Genomic DNA, 9,166 nt, shown 5'->3' with positions numbered 1-9,166 from the left:
TGCATCCCGGCCTGCTCCTCCAGCCCGGCCTTTCCTGCTGCTCTATGCGAGGAGGAGGAGAGGGAGGAGGCGTGGAGCAGGAGGGATGTCCCCAGCATTCCCACATCCCACTTTGCAAAGTGTCCTGATGATTTGGTGTAACCTTTTTTGTTGTCCTCCCCGGCTGGTGGGACTGGTCGCAGTGAGGAGTTGGGAGATGTGACTCCAGCAGCACACAGGCTGTGAGGGAGAGGATCCCCCGTGGCAGCAGTTGGATGCAGGGAATCCCAAAGGCATCCTTCCATGCTTCCCAGCTACAAATCATTGACTGGATGGCAGGAGGACTGGGCAAACGGGCTGGAGAAATCTGGCTTGGAGGGAGAGTCTCCCACACAAAGAGGCACTAATAAGGCCCAGCTAGGGAGGAGCATTTTTGTGAATAGTTTCAATCCATGGATGCCCCCAGATCCGGAAATTTCTGGGAGCCCAGCTGGACTTGGCTGGGCAAGGTGCTGGCTGGTGTAGCCTCATCTGGCTCACTTGGGGTGAATTTTTAACCTGAGCTCAGCTTATCCAGGGATTCAGCCCCAAACAAACATCAGATCCCTAGGATCCGATCCCTAGGTCATTTCCTAGGAAACTCCCAATTCTCCACCCAGCCACCAGAACTGTTCCCAGCATGGACACTGAGGTGGTGCCTCCAGGCCGGGCACCAGGGGCTGTAATTTGTTCTGGGTGTGGGCAGGGAAGGAAGAGAGGGTGTTTTAGCACGAGGTCACGAGCTGGGTGTGAGCACACTCCCTGCTCCCAGAGGGGCTGGGATGGTTCCTCTGTTTCCAGGCTGGCTCTTGACAGCAACCTACAGCAGAGCCCAGCGTGGGTCACTGCAGGAGACAGGGATGGAGCAGGAGGAATGTCCTGCATCCCAAAGTGATCCCAGATCCCTGTGAGGGTGCAAGAAGTCCCAGAGTTGATGATCTGTAGGAGTTTTATGGTTTCTGGTCTGTTGAGGTGAAGCAAAACCAAGCAGAGCCCCGTGAGCAGAGCCCCATGAGCAAAGCTACTTCCTGCCTGGCTGGAAGAAGGAAGTACCAGGCATCTCGTGGGAAGCACAGGTTTCCTGACATTTCCAGCCCATTTCCAGACCAAAGAGGCTCTGAGAAGCAGCTGAATGTTTGATTCCTGCTTTGACTTGAATCTCAGAGCTTTGGGGTGATGTTTACACACTACCAGTTGCCTGTTCCCCAAGTCCTGCAGAGACGAGGCCAGTGATCCCATTGTCCCATGGTTTTTGGGGTGGGAGAGGTGGTGCTCATGGAAGATGGAGAGTGTTTCCCGAGCAGATTCCCTTGCTGCTACCACCCAAAAAGTGGGGTGTCTCTCATTTGACTGTTCCTCATGACATCCATATAGTTTACACCAATGAGAACAGCTGGACATGGAGCAGTTCTGCAAGCCAGGATCCAATCCCTGGGTTTTCTGTGAGCAGTGGGTTGTGGAGCTGCTCTGACAAGGAGCAAAAGCTCCCAGGCAGGCCAGGGGAGGGAGCACAGCCCTGTCCCTGCCTCCAGACAGCCGGATCCCGAAGGAAATTAGATTTCTCCTGCACTGCCAAGAGTTAAGCTAATTGCAGGCGCCTCTCTCGGAGATAGACTGTGTCCAATCTTGGAGCGACTCATTGGGAGAGAGAAGAATAGCCCAGTGTGGTGCGTCAGCAAGTGGCCCTGAGTCACTGGCCCTGTGCATTGTGTCATGTGTGACACTGAGCAGCGCTGGCGGGCACGGGGTGGCCTCGGTCCCTGCACACATCCAGATCCAGCACCTCCCTGAGGGATGTGTGTCCTTCTCCCTGCCCTGAAGCCCTTGTGTCCTGCTGGTGATGGAGCGTTAGGCCAGGCTTGGGGGTGGGGATGGGTGATGTGGGATTCCCAGAGGAGCTGTGGAAGCGTCCAAGGCCAGGTTGGACAGGGCTTGGAGCAACCAGTAGGAAGTGTCCCTGCTCATGGCAGAGGATAAACAGAATGGGCTTTAAGATCCCTTCAACCTAAACCATTCCATGATTCCATGATTTCCATAGAGCTGCAGGAGTGAGATCCAACAACCCAAGTCATCTTCAGGGGATGCTGGCAGGGATTTGCTGGGATAACCTGGGAGGTGTGAGAAACAGTTTCACTTTCCCTAACACCTGCTGGAGCCTTCCCTCAGGAGGTGTTGCATCCCAGTGAATCGGGAAGTGGAGCCAATTCAGAACTGGACTGGTTTGGGTGGCTACAGTGGAGGTTTGAGCCCCATCCACCAGGAGTGAGGAGGCCCCCAGGACAGGAGATCCATGTGTTTTCCAGGCCACAGCTCCCAAGGGGTGTTCCCAAGAGGATGAGATGTCAGGGAGAGCACACGGGGTGCGGATTCTCTCTGGGAGCGTGGGATGGGCTTTACCTGCTGCAAGTCGGAGGAAAGTGCTGGGTCTTCCCAGAGCAAGGCTGTAGAAGATCTTTTCTTTAGTGAGTCTGGGCTGCTGTCAATAAGTTCTGTGGTTTTAGGGCACCATATGCTGCATTCAACACTTTGCCAGTCTGTTTAAATGGATCCAGACGAGGCTGTTCCCAGAGCAGGAGCAGCTGGAAGTGGTGTATGGAGCAGTCCATCATCAGGAGCCCATTGGACAAAATTCCTGCTTTTGGTATGACATTACAACCTCCTAATCCTCCATCCCTGAGTACTCTGTCTTTGCTCTCTGAAAAAACAGCTCAGGAAGCAGACGGTGACATTGTCTCACTTAACACCACTGCCATTATTTTTATTACAAAGTGGAGGGAATGGGCCTGGAAAAGGAGTGAATGTGCTTGGATAAAGAAGGAATGGGCCTGGATAAGGAGGGGAAGGGCTTCCTTACCCTGTGTGTGTGTCCAGGGATGCTTCACCCCAAGCCCTGTGTCCACCATTGCCCTTTGAATTCCCAAATGCTTTCCACATTCCCAAAGCCACCTTGGAAAACATGAGCTCTAAATGATTTATCCTACCAGGAGCTTAAACCCAAGAGGCTTTGTCCTTTTCATCCAATGATCTTATCTCTTCTCCCTAAAGAAGATGCCCCATGTTGGGATTTATAAGTAAAACTCAACTTTTCCTTCAGTAGACAAACTTCTCTTTGCTCAGAGAAAATTCCCAGTGGGAAGCAGTGATTCCTCCCTGGTGAAGGGGTTTCTCATCCCCAGGGAAGTGAGGGATGATGATGTCTCCACAAACTCCAGGTGTGGGCAGAGAGAAGGAGCAAAAGGACTTGGGTCCAGCGTTATTCCCGGGTTTTGCACTTTCATGTAGCTGCCAGTTGTACAAATTAATTAAAAATAACTGAAGAAAAATCCCAAAGAAAGGCCCCGCTTCCTCTGGGGAACATTAATCATTAGCTGAGTCTTTTTCTTATGAAAATACAGATCCATGGTAGCCCCAGGCAGAAGATTCCCAGGGAGAGCCCTCACCATTCGTGCTCGGAGTTAGGGAAATCGCTTTGAAAGCATCTGACAACTAAAGCAGAACATGTTGAGTAACTTGGCAACACTGGGAAACCATCTGGAACTGGTTTATCTTCAACACATTTTGCTTTGCTTCAAGAGGAGATGTCAGGGCAGTTCATTCACTGCCACTCAGGGCCGCGGGCGGGGCCGGGAGACGCTCGGCTGCCGCCTGGAGGAAGGGAATAAAGGGAAAATGCCAAAATCCCAGATATCTGCTGCTCCTGGGCAGGACACTGGGAGGCCAGGCCATGGAGTGTCCCTGTGCTGAGCTCTGCAGGTGCCTCCTGGTCTCTGGTGGCACCAAGCGTGGTGGTTTGGGATGGTTTGTTGAGGTTGCCTGGAAACGCTGTGGATGCCCCATCCCTGGGGTGTCCAAGGCCAGGTTGGATGGGGTTTGGAGCAACCTGGGATAGTGGAATGTCCCTCTATGGCAGGGGGTGGAACTTGCATGATCTTGAAAGTCCCTTCCAACCCAAACCACTCTGGGATTCCATGATTTTCACAGAGCCAAAGGGGGTGAAGTCCCATAGCCCAGGTTACCCTTAGCTTGTGATTCATCCTCATCCCATTCCTGCTGCTGTCTGGGAAAGGAATGCCTGTAGGGCTTGGTGGAGACAATGTCAGGACAGAAACACTCCTGGATTCTGCCAGAAAGCGATGGGGCAGTGTACTAGTTTGAAAGCAAACCAGCAGGAGATTCCAAGTCACAACTCCAATTTAACAGGAAAATTAAAGTAAAGGCAGTAGTACAGAAGCACTCTCTTAGACTGATGGAGTCAGACTACGACCTTACAGCCTGTTGGTCAGGGTGGTGGGAGCAGTCTGATTAAATGGGGGCTGTTGGAGTGATGGAAGTGATTCTGCCAAAGCAGTGATGCTGTAGAAAGATCTGGTCCTTCTCTGTCAGTCCCCTGGTGGTTATGGAGCTCTTCTCCTCTGGGAATGCAGTGGTAGTGCTCCCGTGGTGTTCCAGGACTCAGATTCTATCCAGGTAGGAATGTTTGGTTCCTCCCCTCAAGGTGGGGGAGCTCACAATGAGATGATGTGATTCTCTGAGTCATTCTTTGAGACCCGTCCTTAACATGTGTCACTTGCTCCTCCTCCTCTTCTTCTGGGCATCTCCCACAGTGGTGCTGGATGTTGTGGTGGTTGTGGAACCAGCGCTTCTTAATGTACCCTTTTTAGTGCCAGTCACAAATTCAATCTTTGTACCTTCTTACTTGGCCTTCTTCAATTTGTCCATCTCAGTCTTCTGGGCTTTAGCTAGTGCCTCATAATATGAATCCTCTGACCAGCTATGAGGATCAAACATGTCCTTTGGGCAATTTGTACCAATTTCATCAATGGAACAAAACTGGATCAGCTTTTCATAGACACTGGGGTTGTGAAATTCCTTTTTGTTCTGGATGATGTAGTTCATATCCATGCCCTCTTTCATTTTCCTCTCGTACGGCTTTTTAATTTTATCCTGCAATTGGTTAGAACATCTGCCAAGAGGCTCAGGAGGGATTTTGATCTTATCTGAAGACATGTTCCACACTCTCTGCAAAAGAAGCAACCAGTTCCTGAGGATCTCTTTCCTCCATTTCTTGGAATTCCTTTAGGTCACCAGCCTCAGGTTTTTCAGTCTATAAATCATCATCTTCTGGCATGCAGGTGGGTGAAGTCCCCTTCTCCATACCCAGCTGACACCAGGCCTCCCTTCTCCCCGTGGCCTTTCCCCCGTCGCTCCCCTCTGTGCCGGCCTCTCCATCCCACTGCGGGTCCGAGTCCTCACCGTGAGCCTCCAGCAAGGAGAGAGCACTGTGCTTCACCACCACCATCCTCCAGGGCTGCCCCACTCTGGGCACCAGAAATGTTCCAGCTTGAGAGCGAACCAGCAGGAGATTCCAAGTCACAGCTACAATTAATTAGGAAAATTCAAGTAAAGGCAGTAGTACAGAAGCACTGGCTTAGACTGACAGAGTCAGAGTACGACCTGACAGCCTGTTGGTCAGGGTGGTGGGAGCAGTCTGATTAAATGGGGGCTGTTGGAGTGATGGATGTGGTTCTGTTGAAGTGATGATCCTCTAGAAAGATCTGGTCCTTCTCTGGAGGTCCCGTGGTGGTTATGGAGCTCTTCTCCTCTGGGAATGCAGTGGTAGTGCTCCCGTGGTGCTCCAGGCCTCAGATTCTATCCAGGTAGGAATGTTTGGTTCCTCCCCCTGGGTGGAGCATCTCACAGTGAGATGATGTGATTCTGTGAGTGGAACCCTGATGACCCATTAGTGGAGATGGCTTCCCACAGAGTGGCCAGAAGATAAAGAACACTGCCCCACCCATCTTTTGGTACATCTTACATTGTAACCCAGGACAGGCAGGGAATTCTGTGAATCAGCTTTTCATGCTTCCCTGGGGCTTCCATCTCTCTTAAATAAGGCTGGAAAAGTTGGGAAGGGCCATGTCAGGTGTTCAGGTTGGATGTTAAAGATCTCCTTCAGCCCAAAAGTTAGCTCATGGGCATCCCAGCTGGAGGTACCACCATCACACCAGCCCAAAATCATCCCTTCTGCCACAAAGGGAGCCTGCTCGGAGCTCCTGCATCACAGCAGCCCTGGAGCTGCACAGCTCCCACCACGAGTCCATTTTACCCCAGGAATGGAAGGACTTCAGCAGCTCTTTTTGGGTGTTCTTGGTCCAGGTGGCTCTTTGGGTGACCTCCCAGCCCTGCATGTCTCTGTGAGGAGGGAGGAAGGGAGCAAAGTGGTGGGGGATGGACCATAAAAAAAAAAAAAAAAGGAATAATAAATTTTAAAAGTTGTTGGGGTTTTATCAAAGGTCTCAGCCCCTCTCAAAGGCCTGGGCAGGAGATGGGTGAGTTCCTGAGCCCAGTCCCTCCAGCCTTTTTAGCACTTCAGGATGATCTTTCTTCAGCCCAGAAGGTCGACAACTCTGCTTGTTGTGAACTGAAACTCAACAAGAAAACCCCAAGAATTAGGTTTGGCTTATGAAATTTGGGGTTGGTTTTACCATTTTTAAATGTATTTGGGAACTGGACATGCCTAAGTTGCAAAACAAAAAGACAAAAAGAGCCAGACAGTGATTTTTTTTAATTTTGAAACTTGTCAAAACAAGCCAGATTGATCATTATGACCAATTTTTTCTTTTTTTTTCTTTTTTTTTTTTTGCAAATTGAGAAATGCATCCAGAACAGTCCTTTCCCACAAAACCTTTCATTTTCCAAAAAGAAAACGAGGCAAAAAAAAAAAAAAAATCAATCACACTTTTTCTGCTCTCAGAGTTGGAACGGGCAGCAGCAGATTGGGAGAGAATAGCAATTTGTAAGGAATTCCAACCAGCTCTCCTTAAAATAGCATCCAGCCAGTTTCTCCAGGGCAGGAGGCTGGGTGGCTCCATGGTGGGAACAGGCTGGAGCAAATCCTGGCTGATAACACCTTGGGAATGCAGGGACACCTTCCCCGTGGGGATCAGGGATGCTGATGCCGGGCAGGAATTCCTGGGGATCCCCAGCCATCCCTCTGAGGGAGGTTTGGTTTGGTTTTCTGTTCCAACCCAAACTGAATCCAGCTCCTGTGAGCCTCCCCTTGGGACACAGCCTCAGGATGCCTTCAAAAGGGAGACGCTCCCATCTGAGCCCGGGGGTGGAAATTGGGAACAAATTCCAAGTGCTGGTCCTTGAGGGATGTGGGAAGGGAGAGCAGGAGGAGAGCGCAGCCCCTCGTGCCCTTCTCCCTCTGGAGCGTGTCTGAGTTGGGGCTCCCTGCCTTGCGTGGGTGTCCCAGGGCCTTGGGGGCACCTCTGGGGACCTTGGGGGCACCTCTGGGGACCTTGGGGGCACTTGTGGGCCCCGACCCCTGCCGTGCCCAGGCTGCTGCTGCCCGAACCCTTCTCAAGTGCTTGTGCCATGTGGGTGGTGACAGAGCTCGGCCCGGCCCCAACGAGGTCCTTTACAGTGCGTGGTGGTGAAACACAAACCAACATTGCTGAAGTCAAAGTATCCTTTCTAATCCCCCGGCCCGGTTTCTCTTTCTTTCCAGCTTTTCCTCCTCCACCTCCTGGACCCTCCCTCTGTTCCCACCCCCCTTCTGTTTCTCTTTCTCCCTTCTGTCATAAGAAAGTGACTGTGTCCTCGAGGGGACAGTTTTCTTATGCCATTTTATACACTGTGCTTCATGTTTAGAACTTTTTTGCACTAGTTCCTATTACATTTATTTTCCAAACTGGTTTGACAAAAAACAAACAAAAAAAACCCAACAAAAACACAATCCCATGCTATAATTCAGTTGTATTAAAATATTATCCTACTACTCTCTGTGTTCAATAGTCTCTGTACCTGTAATGCTTTCAGTTCTGTTGTATTTTGGGGCCGAGGTTTTCTCTGCTCCTTGTTTAACCCAGTAAAGAAATAAAATGTTAAGAATTGATGATAACTCCTCCTCCCTGTCTCTGCTGTGTCACTGGGGCCACCAGGGTCCCACGGGGACGGGCTCCCCCCCAGAACCTGCTCTAAACCCCAGCCCCTGTCCCATGGGGGTTGTTTTCCTGCCAAATCCAATCCCAACTGGAGGCCAGAGAGGCGGGATGGAGGGACAATAACCCTGCCTTAACTGAATTTGATTTCGTAACCTTTCTTTATATTCTTTTGTTTCTTGCTTTCACATTTCTTGCCACGGGGCTCACCTCAGAACAATAGGGGCGAAGGCTGTCACCAAGAGATTCATCAGACAATAATGACTCAACCAGGGTATCCAAATTTTGCCCAGCTGAAGTCCACACCCACAAATAATCTGGAATTAATTCCTCTGGACAACAGAGCTCGGCATGGAACAGAGCGAGGACACCGCGCTCCAAATTGAGCGCTGCGTGCCAGGCTGGGAAAGGCCACGGGACAAAGCTCTGGAGTTACACTGTGGCCATCCCCATCCCGAGCTGGAAACCCTCTGCTTGGAAAGAAAACCAGGAAAGGGGAAGAAATTGGATGGGGATGGAAATAAAGGGTTTAAAAAAACCAGATTGGTGCAGGAGGCAAAGTGGGGAGGCACCAGCTGTGCTGGAGAGCCAGGGCACAGAGTTGGGGGTGCAGGAGGGGGAATTTAGGGGGCTGGTGGGCCACAGTGAGAGGGGGTGGGGGTAACAATGAGGGGCCTGCACTTCCCCAGTGTGGGCAGCAGGAAGGGGGGTTCTGTCTCTCTGCCCTGTTGAGACCACACTCCGGAACCCCAAACTCAGAGCCTCAAATGCCGGAACCCCAAAATCAGAAGGACATGGAGCTGCTGGAGTGAATCCAGAGGAGATCACAAGAGCTAGAGCCCCTCTGGGACCAGGCTGGGAGAGCTGGGGGTGCTTACCTGGAGAGGAGAAGGCTCCAGGGCAACCCCAGAGCCTCTTCCAGAGCCTAAAGGAGCTCCAGGAGAGGTGGAAAGGGACTGGGGACAAGGGATGGAGGGACAGGACACAGGGAATGGCTTCCCACTGCCAGAGGGCAGGGATAGATGGGATTTTGGGAAGGAATTCCTGCCTGTGAGGGCTGTGTGGCCCTGGGACAGGGAGCCCAGAGAGGATGGAAGAGGAGTTTGTCCCACCAGACAGGAAAGCACCCACTGGAGGCTGTCCCCAGAAAGACTCAGGTGATTCCCAGTTCCAGAGTGATTCCTCCTGGGTGTGCCCTAAAC

The 9,166-nt window shown here is 51.5% G+C and overlaps 1 pseudogene; it reads right to left on the bottom strand.

Moving 5' to 3' along the window:
• Positions 1 to 758: 758 nt before the first annotated feature.
• On the bottom strand, positions 759 to 7,917 carry LOC131088723 (SAP30-binding protein-like; annotated as a pseudogene).
• Positions 7,918 to 9,166: the final 1,249 nt, after the last annotated feature.

Source organism: Melospiza georgiana, chromosome 12 (assembly GCF_028018845.1).
Source record: "Melospiza georgiana isolate bMelGeo1 chromosome 12, bMelGeo1.pri, whole genome shotgun sequence".
NCBI classification, from domain to species: domain Eukaryota; kingdom Metazoa; phylum Chordata; class Aves; order Passeriformes; family Passerellidae; genus Melospiza; species Melospiza georgiana.
This window is presented reverse-complemented; position numbering and strand designations above follow the sequence as displayed.